This window comes from Vidua macroura, chromosome 6 (assembly GCF_024509145.1).
Source record: "Vidua macroura isolate BioBank_ID:100142 chromosome 6, ASM2450914v1, whole genome shotgun sequence".
NCBI lineage: Eukaryota > Metazoa > Chordata > Aves > Passeriformes > Viduidae > Vidua > Vidua macroura.
In genome coordinates, this window is record NC_071576.1 from 37,148,784 (window position 1) to 37,169,570 (window position 20,787).

At 43.3% G+C, this 20,787-nt stretch overlaps 1 protein-coding gene across 3 annotated transcripts in view; it reads right to left on the reverse strand.

Moving 5' to 3' along the window:
* The window catches only part of MAPKBP1 (mitogen-activated protein kinase binding protein 1), a 96,773-nt gene that overhangs the window by 44,484 nt on the left and 31,502 nt on the right, over positions 1–20,787 (reverse strand). The window lies entirely within an intron of this gene.

Genomic DNA, 20,787 nt, shown 5'->3' on the forward strand with positions numbered 1-20,787 from the left:
GCTGTTATGGGAATAAAAATTGCTCTGATGACCTCGTGCCACATTTTTCTCTTCACCTCTAAAACAGAAACTGTGGGTTTTGCCTGTCCCTCTAGAAGAAAACACTGCTGGAGTTTGGAGAGTCCCAGCTCCTCCTTCACTGCAGTGTTGGGGGAGCACTGCAGGATGTCCCTGCTCCACTGCCAGCAGCCTTTGCTGCACTGAGGATTTCACTCACATACCAACGTGCTGGGGCTTGCTTGCAACACAAGCCAGGCTACAGACATCAATCACTGCGAGAAACATGCAGGACACACAGGAGAAGTAGAGGAGTTGGCCTGGAGTAAGGGAGTAGAGGAGTTGGCCTGAAACAGCCAATCAGAAGGGCAAAAAGCTGAGGCACCACAGAAATCCACTGCAGAACCTCACCAACATTCCAAGACAGGCGGCGCACACTCACACACAGGACAAAGCACTCCTTGGCACGACACTGCCTAGAGCAAGAGCCACATCATTCCAGGCCCCGCTCCACATCCCCAGCAGCACGCAGGGCCAGGAGTGCCACAGGCACAGCTCAGGGTAGACAGGGCCCTGCAATGTCTCTGGCATCTCCTCACCTAGCCCTGGCAGCTTTGGTCTTTGGTCTGACCAGGCTACACTGCCATGAGGAGTGTCAATTTTGAAAAGAGGGCAGAAAAGAGGAGTGACACACCAATACCTTAAGGTGAGAGTCCTTGGCCAAACCTTCCACGCTCCATTAGCATTGCTAGCTCAAAGCCAGCATCCAAAGCACCAAGGATGCACAGGATATGCACTCCCCTCCTTTAGACTACTCTCCAGCCATGCGATTTCATACACCCCTATCCACTCATACCTTACCCTGAAGGCCAAGGAAACAAAGGCACCAAACTTTCTTGACTTTCTTGCCTTTCTTAAAAGGCAAACAGCCATGGTTGGAGATGTAACCTTGTGGAAGAGCAGAGAAAGTGTAGATAAGCAGTTTGTTCAAACCAGAATTGATCCTTTTGCACTTTTTACCCTGGGGAACCAAACTGGAGAGTTTCAAGTCAAAGCCATGCTACATATTTCTGAGGGATTAGTGCAAAGAAGCAGGTGGTTTGTGTTCCATTAACAAGTCAGGGAAGGTTAAGCCTTGCAAATCACAAGATATGAAATAGGAAGTTAGCAGATGTGAAAGTCTATCTAATCCCAAGCTTCCAGCTAATCAGGAAAGCAAAGCAAAAACCCCATTATGGTTGGATAGGGTTAATGGACCAAAAATCCTGCAGAGTTATAGTAAGGATGAATTTTGCTTAAAATAAGCTTCAAAAAAACAGAAAGAATAAAGGGAAGACATGAAATCTTCGTAAAGACTTTCTTATGCAGCTCTTAAAGTCAAGTTTCTGTTTTATTGTGAGGAACTCAGCAGAGAAACAGAACTTCAGAAAAGTGAACACAGTTTAAAAAACAGAGGAAAGATACAAAATATAAACCACAGTCTTCAAACCAGGCAAGTAAACAAACCACTTCCTAGAATAGGGTAGTGAGCCACAAAGGTCCAGGGCTTTGCCATTATTAACTTACAGGGCTGAACTTTTGGCCACTTACAATCATAAATTTTAGCATGAATTTTAACCCAGAACAGCCTGTGTGCCAGTAGGCTTCCTCCCCCCTCTCCAGACTTTGGCCAAATCCAGAGCCTACAGAGGAGGTAAGAGCCACCACCCAGCTCACACACCAAGGCAAATCAGACCATTTCAAGATCCACACAGCTCCCAGTGCCAGAGCAGCTATCACAAATGTGGATGTTTTAACTTGTCTTAAGACAACTCTATGCTTGATTCATGAGTTTGACCCATATTAATAACTGGAGGAGCAGAGGGATAAATCACAGTATCTCCTTACAGGTGAGCAAGCACTGATTCACATCATGAAATAGTAATTTTAACTCTTAAGCTCAGCAAAATAAGACATTTTGATTTGTCAGTTAATAATTAACATAACTTAGTAATTAGTTATGACCTTCTTGCCAAGCTATTTAGCCAAGATTAATTAGTCTTCTGAACTTGTTTTCTTAAATTAACTGCTACCCAACAAAAGCTACCATACTGCAATGCTGTCCCATGCTGATTTTCCACCATTCCTCCCCTCTCTGCCACACACAAGGGCAATGAAGACTTCAGCCAACTCCAAGGACATCCCATTAAGCAAGATGGCAAACCACAAACCATCAATCATACAGTGGGGCACAGATCCTTTTCTGGGAGTCAGGAGCATCCAAGTTTGTAAACTAGCTCCCTCTCAAAATGCTTGGGAAGGTTTCTAGTCCCTTCCATCCTAAAGAGCACATTTCCACAACAGGCAAAAACTATTTTTAGTTCTTTAATCTCTTCTGAGTGTTAGAAAACAGCCTCAAGTTGCATCAGAAAGGTTTAGATTGGATATTAGGAAATATTTTTTCACAGAAAAGCTTGTCAAGCACTGGAATAGGCTGCCCAAAGATGTGGTTGAATTGCCATCCCCAGAGGCATTTTAAAGATGTGGAGATGTGACACACGGGGGCACGGTTTAGTGGTGGCTTGGCAGTGTTAGGTTAATGGTCCATGGTCTGAGGTTCTTTTACAACCTAAGCTGCTCAATGACACAGAGTGGCCTCCATTGCCTGCTCAGACACTCACAGCTCAGCTCAGTCCAGCAGAACCTGCAGCAGATTCCTAAATAAGGTAGTTCAGAGCCCATTCATACTCTGGGCGCCCTCCATTTTAGCAAAGGAAATCAGTCTAGCAAAATAAACTGAATGGAGACACTGAATGATCAGGTTACTGACCCACCTACTCCAAACTGCCTCCTATCCAGTAAGGCTATCAAGCCCTCGAGAGAGTCAAAATATCTACTCCTTTCTATTTATGCTTGCTTTAATCTTATAGCAGTTAAAATAATAAATATAACTACCATGGAAAATTAGTTGCATCAAAGAGCATACACCCATATAACCATCCCAGAGGGATAGGAAAGGATGAATGGTAAGAGAGCACTGATCTTTTTATTCACAGCTTCCAACTGTGTATGTAGACAAAGCAAAGTACTTCAAACCCAAAGTTCCACAATGGTCACATCACCTGTTCCACACATTCCACCCTTTTCCCAAACTGAAGCTTTCAAAACAAATTCAAGTGCTCAAGAGTCCTTTGTCTGAAGAGATATTTTTGAATGCTAGTGCCAACATGCAAACTAAGGCTAGCTCCAGAAACACCTCATGAGACCTACAGAGCCTGGCACACATTAGCTGTTGAGAACATCAACATTGTTAGCACTCTTGTTTCAGCACAAACCCTACCTTCTCTGCAGCTGCAGACAAGGCTTGATGATCACAGCACCTTTTTAATCCACAAGTATATTCTGATTTCCAAGACATTTATAGAAACTATTTGCTGCTGTATGGATTACTGCTGTACAAACCATACATCAGCCAGCTGAGATCAAGTGTCCTGTTTGTTTGCGTGCTGGTTCCTGCAGAGGCTGTTGGCAATGGCACACATATTGAAAGGTATTGTTTCTAGGTCTGTGGTGCCACCTCACAACTATTAAGCACACGTTCCTGATGCAAGCAGCTTTTATAAACAGCTTAGCTGGGCAATCTTTCCCAGTATGCCTTTTTCTTGTGGGACATCCAGGTAACACAAGGGAAGGACAGAATTAGCTCTCACAGCAGTGTCAAAGGTTTTTACCGAAAACATGAGCATTGTCCATCAGGGAGCCCATTTGTATCAGCCAACAAGAAGTTTCTTGCAGAGCTTTCCAAACCTCCATGAAGGTTATATGTTCACAACTGTGCATCATATATGATGGTGCAGATAAAAAACAAGGAGGGAGGGGGGAGAGGGACAAGGAGAGGAAAGGAGGGGGTAGGCATGGAATGTCACAGTAGTTTCCACCGGCTCCAGCAAAAGCAAAAATACCCACAAAATATAAAATTGAGCCATTTTCCTAGGCTAAATATCATATAAGGAGTGGAGAGGAATCAGATGTCAGTATCACATTTACACAAAGTACTTGACTCACTAAGTCAGTGGCAGTGGGTCATTCCACGCAGCTCCTCACCTTTACTTCTGACTTTTCTTCTACTGGCTTCACTTCTGCACTTACCAAATCATAGTTTCTGGACATTTTACTCTTCCCATTGTCCTCCTGTTTCCCAGAACATCCCTCTATTATCAGCTGCCTTACCCCAGCCATCTCCTTCCTCAGCAAGCTGACAAAAATCAAATTTCTGCAGAAGTCTGTTTTCCCTTCTCCTTCCTCTACAAGTTCCCCTTACAAGGGATTTGGGAAAATTAAAATGCTGCAGAAAATTAAAATGCTAAAAAAAATGCAAGCATTCCTTTCCAATCTACCAGCCAACTCAGCATTGCCCTATTTCATGGGACACATGACTGAAGGCAAAGCTCATGTGGCAAGTCCTCCTCTCCCAAATGCATGGAGCCTATGCTATGAAGAGGATGCTGTACAGAGGAAAGAGAACTCCATTAAGACATGAAAACAAACATTAGCTTTCTTTTTTTTCCCCACAATATACTCCTTTCATGCCACTACAAGAAAAAATGAAAAGAGCAAGCAGTCCCATCCCTTCAAAATTGGTCCTTTTCTCAATTTCTGGCTCATACCTTGCTCTCTTCCCCTCACCCAAAGCTATTCAAATGAGAGTGCAATAGCTTTCTATGCACTAAATGCATGGGGGAAAAAAAGACTTTGATAAGACCAAAATCTTTTTTACACTGCATTGGTTGCCATGGCAAGTTTGATCAGAGCAAAGCAGTGTCTACAGAAGCTGGTGTTAATTTTCTATGTGGCAATTCTTCCTGCCAAAAAGCTTCTTTAATTCATAGCCAGTACTGGGAGTGGGTTAACAGTGATGAGAGGATGTGCACACTGACTATGTAACTGAATAGGTATTTTCATGCAAACTGTATTAATTACGTGCATGCTGAGAAGAAAGATCTATCTGTTGAGAGGTTAAGAGCTGGGTGTCACTGCCTGAACAGAAAAGCCTCCAGAGCTCCCTGTACCAATCTGTGATAGAGAGAACTAAAAAGGTGGGAGCCTGAGAGGTGCAGCTAAATTCATGCTTCAGAAACCAACGCAAGCCACAAATACGGAACAAGAAACCCACTGTGAAAAAGAAAGTCAGTCTTATATTTAGTGTAACTAAACTAATAGGGTAAAAATTTCTGATTGCCACCAGGGACATACTTGCTCTATTTAAAAGGCTGCATGGCACCCCAATTCTGCAGGAGTGGGAGCTCAAACAGATCACAGAATAGGTTCTGGTCCAAAAAACCACAGGAAGATCTGTGACAAACTGAAGTCCAATTTCTTGCCTCCAATAGCCCAGTCATAGGGAAGAATAGGGCATATTTTAAGATACTTGTCCAGACTCTTTTCTCAGCCTCCAGAAATTTGACTTTCAGAGACATCTTTAAACACACACTGTGTGCACCCACACTGAGAGGAGAGAAAGCAGTAGAGGAAATTGCAGCAGAGCTGAACTGACAAGTATTTATAGGGATAATCCCCAAACAGACAAGGGCAGCCTCTGTTCTCACCACCATTTCAGCCTACTGAATTCACCTTGTCCATTACACTAACTGAGCTTCAAAGCTGAGAGCCCTGCAAAATCTCCACCAATACCTACATCCGGAAAAACAGGCAGCTTTCTCTCCCTGTCATCTGGCAGGGATGCTACCATCCTCATGATCTTCTGCTGCCAATGTTATTTGTGCCTGTCTACCTGAACAGGCCCTGCTGCAGATGAGGGGACAGGGCTGAGTGCCCAGAAAGCTTCTCCTCAGTTCCTGCCCTGCACAGGGAGGGCTAACACGAACTCCTGCTATGCGCAGCTGACAGCTTCCACTGGCTGCTCTCAGCAGCCCCTTTCCACCTGCCAGACTACATCTTTAAAACAACCAGCTGTGTCTCAAGCTGCAGATGGCAGAGAACAGATGCACAGATCTGAAACAGCACCCGAAACACTTTAGAAATACTTTTAAAAAACTCAACACGTGAACGGATAAAAGATCCAATAACGAGCAGAGATTGCGACTGAAACATCGATCTGCCAAGGCCTCTCTTCTTGCATACACAAGGCACCATTGAAGTTTCAGCTTTACCAGGACCACAGATGAGAAACTGCAGAAGTTTTCCTTCCTGCCTCCTGCCAAAGTGAAGGTGCTGCCCATCCACATGGGCTGGCTACAGTGATTTCTAGTAGGTCCAGCTGATCTCAGTGCAACATATCCTCACCCCTGCAACCATTCAATGTGGAAAATACTTAATCTACCATTGGAGGTTTTCATGCTATTTCAAGGTCTATTTTTAAGGAGGCAGTGCAAAAGAAGAGGAGGATTTTTAAAATTAGCAACCCTTCTGACACTGGGCAAATACAAGGCAGGGTGATGACTCAGGAAAACACTTCACACGAAATGGATGCAGAGAAGAAAGACAGCCTGGGTCCCATCTCCCACTGGATAAGTTGTACACAACTCCAGAGGAACCATACTGGAGCCAGAGACATGGCAGTAGTGCCCTCAGGAGAGTGATCTCTTTTTACAGAGCTGTCACATTAAGGAGGCACCTTTCCTGGGAGGCAAAGAGCTAAGCCAGACAAATTGTGAAAGACTTGGGCAAGAAGTGCATGTAGGGAAAGCAGAGGGGGAAAAAGGCCTCAGAGGAAAACCATGAAATTTAAACCAGCTTACTAACTGGGAATCATTACAATTGCAAGGAAGATGAAAATGTTTCCAGTTAATTGTTATGGCTCACAGCTACCTAGTCACCAATGATTCAGCAGGAACTTCACCTTCAAAACAACCCCATTCTGTTCAACAAGTCAAAGCCGGAAGAGGGGAAAAAAATCCTCATGAATGAGAAACGAGGAATAAAACCCTGTTCTAGCAGAACAAGGGACAGACCATCTCTGCTGCATTGCAGAATATTCCTGTCTTCCAGCCTGCAGCAAAGGTAGGTAGAAAAATGAAGCCACGCAAAGCAGCAGCTGTACTTACACAGACTGAAATGTCTGTCAGTCTGCACATCTGACAAGCTTCAAAAGAGACAGGGCACCGATGACAAATGCCTGTACAGACACATACACACACACACGTAGGTATATACACAGACACATGCATACATATGGCTCACGGCTGACTATAACATTTACACACACATAGAGAGTGCATATTTCTCCTTCTCTCTCTCCAAAACCACTCACTTCCCTAGGGCAGGGAAGCAATGCCAGCAATACACCTACACAAAGTGTCAAATCAACTGGGCTAGGAGTTGCAGAGCTGCATTTTATTTCAGCACTCTTGGCAAACACCCACGGAGTACTGCAGATGAGCAGCAGCCGCAGGGTTTAGAGCAATGGGCAACTGATGATAGGTAGGCTGGAGGAACAAAAGGATAGTTAATGACCAGAAAATGTGCTGATCAGACACACAAGAAAGACTGAGAAGAACTAGGAAATGGAGCCTTGAGCAGCACCTGGCTGGTTCCAGGTGTGACCAAGAGAGATGAAACAGCCAGAATACAGCTCAAAACCTGAACAGCTTCGCATGAAAGACAGAGAATGCAACTTTTTCCGGGATGAACACTACAGAATCACAGCATACTATGTTAATTCTTGGGAAAAGACCTGTTTCCATATGCTGAGATCTCCCAAAGTTGCAGCTGTCCCAGGAACATCAACAAGGAGAAAAGAACAATTATCTGTCCTGACAGACCAGCCAAGACACCTGCTTTGGGGATCTCTTGCTCCCCAGTTGTGCTCCACCCCTCCACTTGCTCTCAAGATCCAGTCCCTCTTCAATCAGTATCTGGCTAACGGCCCCAGATTTGCCATTTTCAGTAACAGTCCACAAGCTTTTTATTGAGTCTCAAAGGCCTTGGGCTGCCTGGGTTTGCCTGCTCTGAACTCTTCTTGACCTGCTTGTAGCTCTGTTTTGGTTGAGCTGTGACAGCAATTTCTGTAACTGACCAGGTGTCTATAGATGATTTGTTTTACTTCTGTTTATCTTTTGTGGAGTACAACCATAGTTCTATATAAACAACATTGACCAACAGCTATTTTATGTAGCCTGAGACGTTTACAACTAATGACTGCATAGTGGAGAAAAATGCAGACATGGTATGAGAGCAGAGACCTTGAGAAGTGGAGAAGCAGGACACAGCACAGAGGAGTACAGGAATGGGATGGTAAGAGAGGAGGCACGTGCTTGCCATTGGAGACAAACTGCTGCAAACAATTCACCCACTGTCTGTTAAAAAAACATACAGACCTGGAGCTGAAAAAACCCAACTTTTAGGGGTAGCAAATAAAACAAAGAAAAATTATCCAACATGCATTAAAGACACCATACATAGTGAATTCTAGAAGCATTGTGGAGTTCTACAAGTGCAAGATGTGAAAGTGTATTAGTAAACATATAAAAAAATACCGAGATGAACCCTGCAGTAAGGAAAAATCCAGTAAAACCCACATCATACTCTTCCCAGAGAAGGGCTACAAAGCGGAAGATTTACCCTCAACAACTGACTTTAAGATCCACAGAAGCAGCATAAGGGTGAGCATAACACCAGAAAAACCAAACAGAAACAAAGAAATGTATTACAGTTTTAATTGCACTATCACAATTATTCAGATATTTTTATATAGAATTACTCTAATGCATTATTAGTCCTTTTTTTTCTTTCATAATTAGTGGTAAAATGATTCATGAATTAGAGTGTTATGAATTAAGTTATACCAACAATAAATTCCTGCCTTTTTTTATTTATGCACATACACAACCGATATATAAGGGGTGCTTCCTCTTTGCCCATGAACAAAAAAACCCAAGGCAAATACCTCAGAGAAAAGACGCACATACAGGGGAAGAGAAAGCAATGAAAGACAAGCTAAAGAAAAAAAAAATTAAAAATTTAAAAAACAGGCAAAGAGCAGTTTAGAGGGAAAGGCAAGAAAAAGATAAAGAGAAGCAAAGTTTACAATAAAATTACTGCAGAATAATCAAATCTGCCATCACATGCTGAGCAAGCTCAGCTTTCGAGCCCAATGGTATAACAAGAGAAGATGGGAGCTCTTTGAAGGTACCCTCCTGGAATCAAGCAGCTCCTTGCAGAGATTTGCAGACCCAGCTGAGATTACACAGAGAAATCTGGCTCTACACTTCAGGTTTGCACCAACTTCCCTGCAAGAGCAGCTGACACCATGCCATGAAGCCTCAAAAGCTGAATAAGTGTCTTCCTCTAAAACCAAGTCCCAAAGGAAAAATATATCCTGCTTTCAAGCAGTTGGCTAACACTTCTGTTTCCAGCAGCATGCACAGCCAGAGTATTCCCTCATTGTGCCTGGGCAACTCAAGAGCAGGGAGAAAGATCCATACATCAAACTAATCATCTGGGGCAGACCAACATGACAGCTCATGGCTGATGCCTCAGGGCTTTAACTGTTTTACCATGAGTACAAAATGTATCAATATTAAAATGGCATCATTCAAAGAAGCAAAACAAAAAAGCAATGAAATTTAACCTTGTCTGTCAGCCGCCTCTCCACCATCACACCTGGGGTAAGGTACTGGGCAGACCCCTCCAGGGTCCATTGACCCATTATTGATCTCTCCTACATTCCAAGCAGGCAGCAAAAGCCCCCACTGCAGCAAAGAAACTGGAGCAGCTTTTCCCCTTGAATGCTTCAGTAAGCATAATCCAGGCCATATCTCTGAAACATTGTCAAATTTAAAAAAAAAAAAAACACCACCAAAAATAAACAAACAAAAACCCACACCAAACACACACACAGAAAAAAGAATGCTTCTTGGAAAGCATGAAGTTAAAGAATCACTTGCTCAAATAGCCAGTTGTTTTCCACTTCTCTAGACATGGGCAAAGATCACAGTTGCCTTGAGCAGCAGGCTGCCAGATCCACAAAAAGCCACTAAAGCCTCCTGCCAACCTTGCCTACTCAGCACCCTACAAGGTCAGGCTGGCAAATGCTGAAAAAAGGGGCAGGGGGAGCCTGCTTCTCCCCACAACTGTCCACACCACAATGCACAGGAAGCCTGCTGCAGCTCCCAGGCCCAAACATCCACAGCTCATGCCAGCTCCCTCTCCCAGCCTTGCCACTTCTCACAGAAGGAACAGCTCAGACACTGCCAGATTGGCAAAGTTAAATTCTGCCCATGTTATCTTTTTAGAAGCCTTGTGACAGCCCTGCCTTTAACAAAAGATTAACACTTACTTCTGCTTTACCTCTATCTCAGCATAATTCATAGTATTTTAAATGCACTGAAATTTTTCTTCAGAGTAGTTAATGAGCATCAGTTGTCAGGAGATCTGAAAAGACAGCTTTCCTGGAAGGAGAAGCAATCATGATAAAACTCAGTTTTGCTTTCTTGTATATGTCCTGTCCCAGAGAAATATTGTCACGTTAGAGTCCAAGACTAAGAGTACTTCCTAAAAAGTATTAGGTCAGCATTGCAAAAGCACAACAACTACAAAGGCAAGAAATTGGCTGGTATCAGCTCTGTCAGTCCTTGGCTGCCAGCTGAAAGAACCATGTTCAGATGCACAACAGACCGATGTGTGCATGCCTTGCAGGGCACATCTTCCAGTGCAGCAGGGAGGGGGCCAAGTCCTGCATCTGGTTCCTAAGCAATAGTCAGGGCATGCTTACAACAAACAAAATACACCATTTTCTTGGCACTTCTTAGCTATCCTAATACGATGCTCTTTCACCTTTAACTCACTGCCTTCTGACACTGAGTGAAACCCAAGACCATCTACAGTGCCAGGTTTTCCAGAAAGAAGAAAAGGAGTGACTCCTCGTTGTTCACACCTACTGATGGGATATGTCCTTTGGACTGTATATACTTCTTTTAACTTAAACTCTGTGATTTGTGTCAAGGTTGCCAGGAGACAGTGCCTGTTTTGAGATTCTTGGAAAGGGTGGAGCTCAGCTGAGGCAGCTGGTATCTCATTTTCATCCCAGACTTTGCTATTCAGTCCCCACTCCCCCCCCCCCACCCCTTGCTCTTATGCAAGCTCGGGACTTGGCTCACAGGCCAGTGGTGTTGCTGCACCAAGGCACTGGTTGCTAGGAGGTGTAACTGGAGAGATGCAGAGCAGGTAGAGCAGAGAGCAGGCTGCTACCTGCAGGTACACAGGCTTTTGGGCACTCGTGCTCTCTGCCACCCCCCTCCTTTCTCAGCTAATGGGCAAACCCCAGCAGGTTGCAGAGCTTCAAGCTGAGAAAAGGCCTACATGTTCCAAAATAGCTGAGGTACTGAGAGTTTTGCAACACTCCTCTTCCCTATTTCACTAGCATGCAATAGCTTTCCAAACCTGTCAAAGCTTCCCACTTGCAGAGCTCTACCTGAGTGTTTAGCTCTGTTATTAAATAAAGCAGTCATGCTTATTCTCTTGCTTCCATTTCTTTGCACATAAACTGCAAGTTTATGACCCTCACCACGAGACTGCTTCCCTGGCCTACTCCTCCCCCCATTTTTTTCTTTTCAATAGCAACTTCCCTTTAGTTCACATGCTGGTTAATGAGATCAAAGCACAAAGTAACAAACCAGCCATCTACATGGGATTATTATCAGCTTGCCTCCCAATTTAAAAATCCAATTGACACACTTTAAGATTGAGGACAGTCAGGGTTTCTCTTAAGGCAGGTTAAAATCAGAAATTACCAATACAATCATTAAAACAGCAACTGCTGTAGATATTTTGACAGGCATGATGGCACTTTCCTTTTGAGGGAACTGGAATATTTGCCCTGGAACTAGGATGGCAGCAGTAAGAAGCATGTAGTTTTCCTTAATATGGTTTGTTAGGCAACCCAAACAGCAACAAACTTGAAGGACTCCTCCAAAAAGCCCTACCTTTCCCTGCTCACAGCCTCGGGAATCCAGCACGGGGAAATTTCAAAGGCAGTTAAATGCTTTTGCTGAATGTTCATTGCAGCATTGCACAGATAACAGCATTCCCATTTCCTGCTCTCACCTTCTTCATCACTAGCATTTTTGGCAACAGCAAGCATCCACACTAACATTAATGTTCTTGAGGACTCAGCTAATACTTTTGGCCCCCCAAGAAACATTGCACAGGCAGTGCCTGGACCTGCCACACCAGTTGTGTAGGACAGTGTGGGACAGAAGCTACCTAACTACTTGCCCTACCCACAGTACCCAACTTCATTTACAGCTCACTCACACCACTGAAGCACCACATACAGAGCAAAACCCCTCTCCAAGATTTTCCATCACTGGTAGGAAGAGCGCATGCACACTGCCTACACAGACAGTGCAAGCAAAGAACCTTCTTTAGCCCATATAAGAGTCCTGCAATTCATTCTTACACTAAAAACCATCCCCAACTTCACCATCAGTTAAACTCAAAAGTTTCTTACAGCTAACACAATTGTGTGTCATGCTGTGGTACTGAAAGGTCAGAGTCCAAAAGCAATTAGTAATCAAAGAATTTGCATGTAAAAGTATTCTGATGTTTAAAAAAAAAAAAACAATAAAGGGAAAATGTAAAACATACCACTGAAGGGATGCTTATACGAACTCCATCCCATTTCCTTCTGCAAAGCATTCTGAGAGCATTTCTTTCCAACACTGCCCCATTTTGTATCCTCTCTCTAAGAACCAGGCTTGCTCAGTAATTAGAACAGGTGAAAGCAAGGACACAGAAGGAGTGAAGCCAGTAGCATCTGGGGTTTTTTTGCCATAATCATGTCCTTAACTTTATGCATGTGTACATGTACCACAGCATCAGCTGAGCTCGTGTCCCATTTGTGGAACCAGCTGTGGGATTTCAGCAGGAGAACCACGCTGCAGAGGCTCTGAAAGGCAGCACAGCCTGTCTTTGTGGGCTTTACCACCTTGAGGGAAGATTAGTGCGTGGTCTTGGGAGAAGAGTATCCAAACTAGCACAGGTAAGGATTGATGTACAACACAGTATCTTTCCCAATATCCCTTTTTTTCTTTTTTTTTTTTTTTTTAATATAGTCATTATTTAATATCTAACTCCTATTATCTATAAGGCAGAAAATAGAAAATGTTACTTTTCTTTTTTAGGAAATGGTGCAAGCTGAGAGAAACAAAGTGATTTTCTCTACCATCCAGTCCCATGACAGACTATAAATATAAAGAAAAGAAGTCTGTTCCCCATGCCCTACAATAGACTGGCTCTTCCCTATTGCAGGCTTTTTTTCAGAAAAGTCGTCCTGTCCTTTGGACAAACCCTCAGTATCATTCCCAATATAGAGCAACATAAAGAATACAGAACAACACACTTCTGGTGAGAAGTATCATTCAGTATCATTCCCAATATAGAGCAACATAAAAAATACAGAACAACACACTTCTGGTGAGACCCCACCTGATGTACTGCATCCAGGTGTGGAATCCTCAAGACATGAAAGACATGGACCTGTTAGAGCAGGTCCAGAGAAAAACCACAAAAATTACTAGAGGACTGGAACACCTCTCATTTTTTAGTACAGCCCATTTTAGTAGGAAATGAGCTTTAAGCTAACAGAGAATAGATTCAAATTAGAATTTTTTTAACAAAAAAAGTAATGTGGTGAAACACTGAAACAGGTTGTCCAGAGGGGTGATAGATGAGCAAACTGGTTTAGTTGAAGATGCCCCTGTTCACTGCAGGGCAGGTTGGACTCAATGGCCTCTAAAGGTCCCTTTCCAACCCAAATTCTATCATTCTATGACTCTCCTGGACACAACCAAATCTGAAGCAAATTTGGTGCAAATTTGAAGGTGAGAATGTGAAGAAAGAATAGTTACCAGCTCACCTCTGAATTGAATTGAGTTTTCTGTTCAACTCAAAGCAGGGTTCCCATATCCTAAGGAGATCCTCAGGCTGCTCTTTCTGGGGAAAGGTATCTGCTTCCTCTCATACAGTACCTTTCTCTACAGATTTCCTGTGAACACAGATTTCCTGTGAAATGCCCCAAAATGTTTCATTTCAGTTGGACCATTCCTTTGAAAAAGTCTCAATTCTATCTAGATATCAAAAACCAGTCTAAACAGTCTAAACAAGTCAAGGCTTCCTGTTGTGGCTTTTGGGGGTCTGGTTGGGGTTGGTTGATGTTTTCTGGCTTGTGTTGTTTTGTTTTTATAAATAGCAGTAAACTTTTACCAAGGGCCACCAGACTTCAACTTTGATTCACCCTGAGTGCAGAGAGTGGGTACTGCCTGTCACAGGTCCTGGCACTGGAAGGGCTGCAAGAGGGGTCACAGATTATGCTCCTTCTGGGACAGGAGGTTTTGTAGCCAGACAGGGATGCAGCAATGTGCTCCTACACTGAGCTCAGCTGCAAAGTCCAGCTTTTTCCAGGTGCCTGACAGAAAGGAGGAATTACAAAGGCATGGATGAGCACAAGCTGCTCCCAGATAGTGTGGGGTATACAAAAAAAAATTTAGGAGAAAGGGCTCATATCACATGGCTTCTCTTGAAAGACAGGGAATAAACAGATACATTGGTACCTGGAGGCTTGAAGGAGGATGCCATATCAGACCTATTGCTGATGCCAGATCCTCAAATAGTAACTGTAGGACAAAGCATCACATTACATCTCTATCTGTCCCAAGTTGTAGAGGCTGGCTACAGAGCAGCAACCCACCCCTTGTAACCTGAAGGCTGGATTAGTGTGTGGCACTCAGGACAAGTACCCAGAAGCTCTGTGCACAGGGGAACAGCACTCTGTGTACAGCACAACAGCAGCTTGTCTCAAAGGGACCTGGCAACACCAAAAATCAGCACTGCCCTGACTCATCTTTCAAGACCAAGAGTGACACAACATAGAAGTCACACAAGGTCTGAAGCCAAGCATTCCACAAGATTCCCACTGTCCACCACAAGAGCTATTCCACAGCTGGCAAAGATGGCATTAACCAATTCCCCATCCAGCAGCTGAGCTCTCAGACTCAGGGGCTCAGCTCCCAACATGTTCCCTCCCGCTGTCTGACAGCACCCAGTGCTGTAGTCCTCAATGTATGCTGCAGTACTTTTGGCAGACTTGACTAAGTCTCCCTCTGGTTTAGTAAGAAGCTTTTCTGCCCAGCTATTTTGAGGTTTTGTCCTATTTTTCTCCCTTTTCTGCTGGGCAACAGGTTTGCTGCAGGTCTGAAGCTTCACAGCTTCCTCATTATTTAAGATTCTACCAAATGTTATGTCCTCCGCTGGTTATCAAAGGTAAAGAATTTTAATTAATTAGGCAAGAGAGCAAAAGCAGCCACACACACACACACACACAGGGACTGGCTGGAAGTCAATTTAACAGGTTTGACTCCAATTCTGGTAAAGTCTTAAAGCAGGGGAGTTTGCCTACAGCTCCAGGTGATTTCTACTACTGCTTTGTTTGCTTATTTGTCTTCTCTTCTGCCAAACCAAGCAAGCTTGCAGCTGAACTGATCAATACACAACTGTTCAGCAAACAATTTACTTTTTAGGTGCAGTTTTGTTAGAGACGTGGATTCAATGTGGAAGAGTCTCCAGTACTCACTGGAGAGACCAAAAAGGGAGACCAAGAAAAAAAAACAATGTAGAAATTCCTGTCTAGCGGTTATGGACATGTGGAAACAGCTCACACAAGAAAGACTGCCCCTACTCCAGCAGACAGGACCTTTTCTGTCTGAAGTGTAATGATGGGGGATCCAGAACTGGATCCAGCTGCTATCTAGATTTGAAGAGGGCAATTACTCCAAACTGCATGACTGTTACTTGTGAATGTCATGGGTCAACTGCAAGAGAACAGAGGAGAGGCCATAGACCCCTTAAATCCACCTCTGATAATTAAAATATCAGTTACAATTATTTGGCCTGAGAATAAAGCAATGTTGCAAAGCATATCTCCATTGTTTTGTCCCAAGTACAGACTTCACTCTCTTGCCGGAAACTACGACTGTGTCAGCCTTCTTCAGCCCACCCTTCTTCCCTACAGCTAGTTCTTCAGCTACACCCTCCTCTCCTCCTAATCTGCATTAATAAAGGCAAGTAGTGAATGAAGTCTTGTTACACCTTGGTCTTCTTGCCCCATTGCAGATACGTTCCTTTCTCTCCAGTGGGTATTTAGCAAAGGAAGATTTGAGACACAAAGTATCCCTTCTTCTTTCTGAGAAATCTGCTACTGCTGGGGAAGGAAAGGGAACAAAGGGCTTGGCTACTTTTTATCATCTTTTTGGACGCATCTTTTTGAAACCCCCTGTTGTTCACTTTTGATACAAAGTTTTGCTTGGTCTGATTGTAACAGCCCTACTTAAACCATTCTGCAGTACAGATTCTAATTACGTTTAACAATCTCATTTAAGGGGATTCTTATCTTCATCTCTGAGCCTATGATCACAATTGTGCCAGCTGGAAAATCTCCCCAGATGGCATGGTAAGCACAGTAGCCTCACAGAAGAAACTTATTAACAACTCCAGATTGCTGGGAGATGAACGGAAAGAGGTCTAACTCTTGAAAGGCAGCTGTCCTGTTTCAAAGAGGACAAAGCAAGGTGCTTCTAATGTGACCAGATGCTGAAATCTGCTTTGAAGCACACACAAGAACTTTTCTTCATTTTACGGTAGGTTTCTACATCTTTACAACACCACAGGATTCTCCTCTACAAAAGATCATAAAAAGAAACCACAGAGCTCCTCCTTCAGAGGTTTTGGTAAGTAAACTTAAAGGAGGTAACACCAGCAGAAGTGGATTTATCTACAGGCAACCCAGCAGCTTAAGCATTTCAAAATCCCTGTACCAATTCAGGCTGCATTTGGGATACAGCCCAATAGCATTAGTGTTTATGCTAAGCTAGTGAAGGACTGTACCTGCACAGAGCAGTAGAGCTGTGCCCAAACTGCACATGTACCATGTACTGGCTCTATAAGGAAGTAGATTGCTTCTGTGCACACAGAGTTTTCTAAAGGCAACTACCATTGTGACACTCAAGCAATGTGATCAATTAGTTAATAAAAACAGGCACTGAAATAAGGCAGGAATACTTGTTAACTTACAAATTAGGATTTCATTGTCCATGTCACCACTAATTCTAAGCTGGCCAAAATGGTCATAAGTCCTGGAAAGATCCCAGTTCAGAACAGCATTTTGCCTCATTCACCATCAGTCACCTGTTAGATTTGCCTCTCAAAATTTGTTACTGCACCTCATTGACCAAAACCTTCCACTTCAAGGAAGAAAGAAGGAGCAAGGCAACATCATACCAGCTCAACTTACATCATGTTTATCCTAAGTCTTATTCTTCCACTGTGGGTTATATACAGCTTAAGGTAAAGTGAAATTTTTCTAAACTGATAATTTATTACCTTGTGCAGTAATCTATCTATATAATGATGGAAAATTATGACTAAAAGTTTCCAAGAGAAAGTTTTCCATCCACATGTGGATGGGCTGGAAACCACTCAGCCTTACAGCCTATCTACTGGAACTGGAAAGAAATATTTGAGAGCAAACCAACAATCACTTATGGAAAAGAAAAATCTCCATTCTTTCAGCTTCCAGAGGGATTTACCACTCAGCTATGTGAGACAACTACACATGTGTTGAGCAGGCTCCTAGATGGATTAAAACCAATTCACTCATTTCCTGTTCATCCCCTTCCTCCCTTTGCTGTGATAGAGACCATCATCACTGCCAGTCAGCACAGGACCTGACAGCCAGGAGGGGTATGACTCAGAAGGGCTGAGGAGTTAAGTGGCTTCCACTCCATTCTGCAAATCAGCTGAGGATGAGGGGGGAAACAGGGGAAGACACAGTGAAAAGAGATGAGACTGTGACTGGATGTTGCTACAGTGCAGGTTGGCACACGTGAAGCTGCTGCACTGACATGCAGTGTGCACAGTAAAATTGCAGTAAAATAAAATTTGACCAAGAACTGTGCAGTTTTCTGGTTTGAACACTCATACAATTATTTCTTTTGGAATATTACTTGTCCTATCTCAAAAAAAACAAAACAACTAACTAAAACACCAAGGTGACAAAGCTGAAGAAGGAACAAGACTGACTCTTCAACCAGATCATGCAGCAAAAAGTAGCACGATAAAAGACTCAGTATCTTCATTTTAACTTTGATCGTCCATCTCCTATTGTCCCTCCCTTCCTATCTACAAATAAGGATGATTCATTCCAAAGTGGGTCAGAATACAGGGGCATCCAAATCATGTGTTCAGCAAATGTACTGTGCACACACACAGAGCTAGCCAGGGACCTGTGTCTGTACTGTCTACAGTAATTTCTGAGAGAAAGCCAGAGAAACTCATTTCACTATGTCTCAGAGAGAAACTCTATATTAAACACATATCTGCCTTTAGCAAGAGCTGCTGTATGTAAAAACTATTCAAGAGCTGAAAGGAGGAAAGAACAAAAGAATACGCAAGTTGAGATTGATGAACTCGGCACACATGCTATGTATCAAATACCAGTTTTCCCAGCAAGGAACACTAATGTAAAAAATCCCTGAAATCCATCAGAGTGGCTCCAAATTGATGAGCAGAGCTAGAGGGATGCTTAAGCTGACCAGAGTATGACAGCATAGTGTTTAAAAGGCGTTGCACACTAAAGGCACAAAGTGCTACGTTCCTGCTCCTCAGAAGAAAAAGCACAGGATGCTTCCTCAAGCAGGCAAATGCCTGAAGATCAGGTTCCCAACCAGCTATCAGGATCAGCTGAGAGCCAAGAAGAACATGAGAAGTAAAATCAATCAGTCATACCAAGCTACAAGGCCTAAAAAACAACAGTAAACAAAACACCAAAACCAGATAAGCTGACTAAAGCTATCCTAGCAACTGGTCTAGAATTTAAATGATAGACATTTTACACACCCATTTTTTTCCTTTTTAATGTTAGTCATACTCCGATGATTTTCTTAGTTTTGTTTCTCTTCTTGTTTCTAGGAAACAGAGCCTCAACTAGCTACTGAAAAAAAAAATAAAATTAAAAAAAAAACACACAGAAAAAAGCCTCAAAAAACAATAAACTGAGAAGAGCAGGGAAAATGCAAATCAGGGGAATTGAAACAAAAGAAGGCCAGAGCATTGGTCCTACCATCTTACCACAAGGGGTAAAAAATTTGGAACATTTCTGTACTCCCCTCACAAGAACAACTTCATTACTCACTGCAAAACCCAAAGATCCAGTTAAGCAACTTTGGGTTTCTTTCACTTGACAATATAAAAACAGGTGAATGCAGGCAGCAGATGCAAGACCTTTGCAGAGGATACAATTTTCTCTTTTATGTTGTCTTATCTCCCAAGACAAGAGCTTTACATCAAAGTGGTAGACTGGAATATCTGCAGCACTCAGTGCCTTTAGCCCTTTACCACTGACATGAAGAAAAGGTCTCCTAATAACAAAAGCATCCCACAAAAAACATACCAGGATCAGCACAGCTGCTGTCTCACACTGCCAGAGAGGGAGCCTCATTAGGGTCAAAGCAGAGAAAGGGTATGTGCAAAAGCCATTGGGAAGAAAATGAAAAAAATAATGTAACACTCAGCTTTTTGGCACAACAGTGGAGTTGGAATGAGTTTTGTTGCATTGGGAATTGCTTCTTTCATCAGTTTAAGAAACTTCCCAAGAGATTCAGAAACTCCAGGAAAAGAGAAAACTCAGAAAAACAACCACATAAAAAAAAAAAAAAAAAACACAATAAAAAAAAAAAAAAAAAAAAAAAAAAAAAAAAAAAAAAAAAAAAAAAAAAACAACCAAACCTATTTTAGGCAAACCAGAGACCCAAATTAATATTATGCTCAAAGAATGCCAAAGCTTCGTATGCACAAGTCCTCATTCACATAGTTGCTTGTATACCTGGATGAAGTCACAATGCCTGGGGCAACTGTTTTGATCTCAACCAAATCAATCTAGGTATGTTGAAAGTGTTCTTAGGAAAATACAGCATTGTTACATAAATTCAGCTTTTAGGGGTAGGACTGGAGGAGCAAAGCATCTGCATGTCAGCATTGCAAAACCTCTGTACACGAGCAGTATGATGGGGAAATCACTGGAGTACAACTGAGGATGACCAAGTTGCATGCACAGGTCATGAAACAATCATGGACATGAGCCATGCCCAGTCTGCTACATCACACTCATATAAGTAGTTTGGTGTCCAGTAAATGCACAGATCTGTCTGAGCAATGGAACCCAGATGGTCATAATCACTGTCACAGGCTCTGGTTGGAGTCCTGTCACCAGTGCTGTCCCCCAGGGTTCAGTACTGGGCCCAGTGTTGTTTAACTTGTTCATCAGTGACTTGGATGAAGGGGCAGATGCCTCCTCAGCAAGTTCACTGATGACACAAAGCTGGGAGGAGTGGCTGATACCCCAGAGGGCTGTGCAGCCCTTGAGAAGGACCTCAACACGCTGGAGAGGTGGGCAGGGAAGAACTGTCTGAAATCCAGCCAGGGCAAATTCAGGGTCCTGCACCTGGGAAGAATAACCCCAGGCACCAGCACAGGCTGGGGGCTGACCTGCTGGAGAGCAGCTCTGCCAGGAGGGATCTGGGGCTTCTGGGGGGCAACAACTGAGCCAGCAGTGCCCTTGTGGCCAAGAGGGGCAGTGGGAACCTGGAGTTCACCAGGAAGAGCATTGCCAGCAGGGCCAGGGAGGTGATCCTGCCCCTCTGCTCAGCCCTGGTGAGGGCATATCTGGAGTGCTGTGTCCAGTTCTGGGCTCCTCAGTACAAGAGAGACATGGAGCTCCTGGAGTGGGGCCAGCAAAGGGCT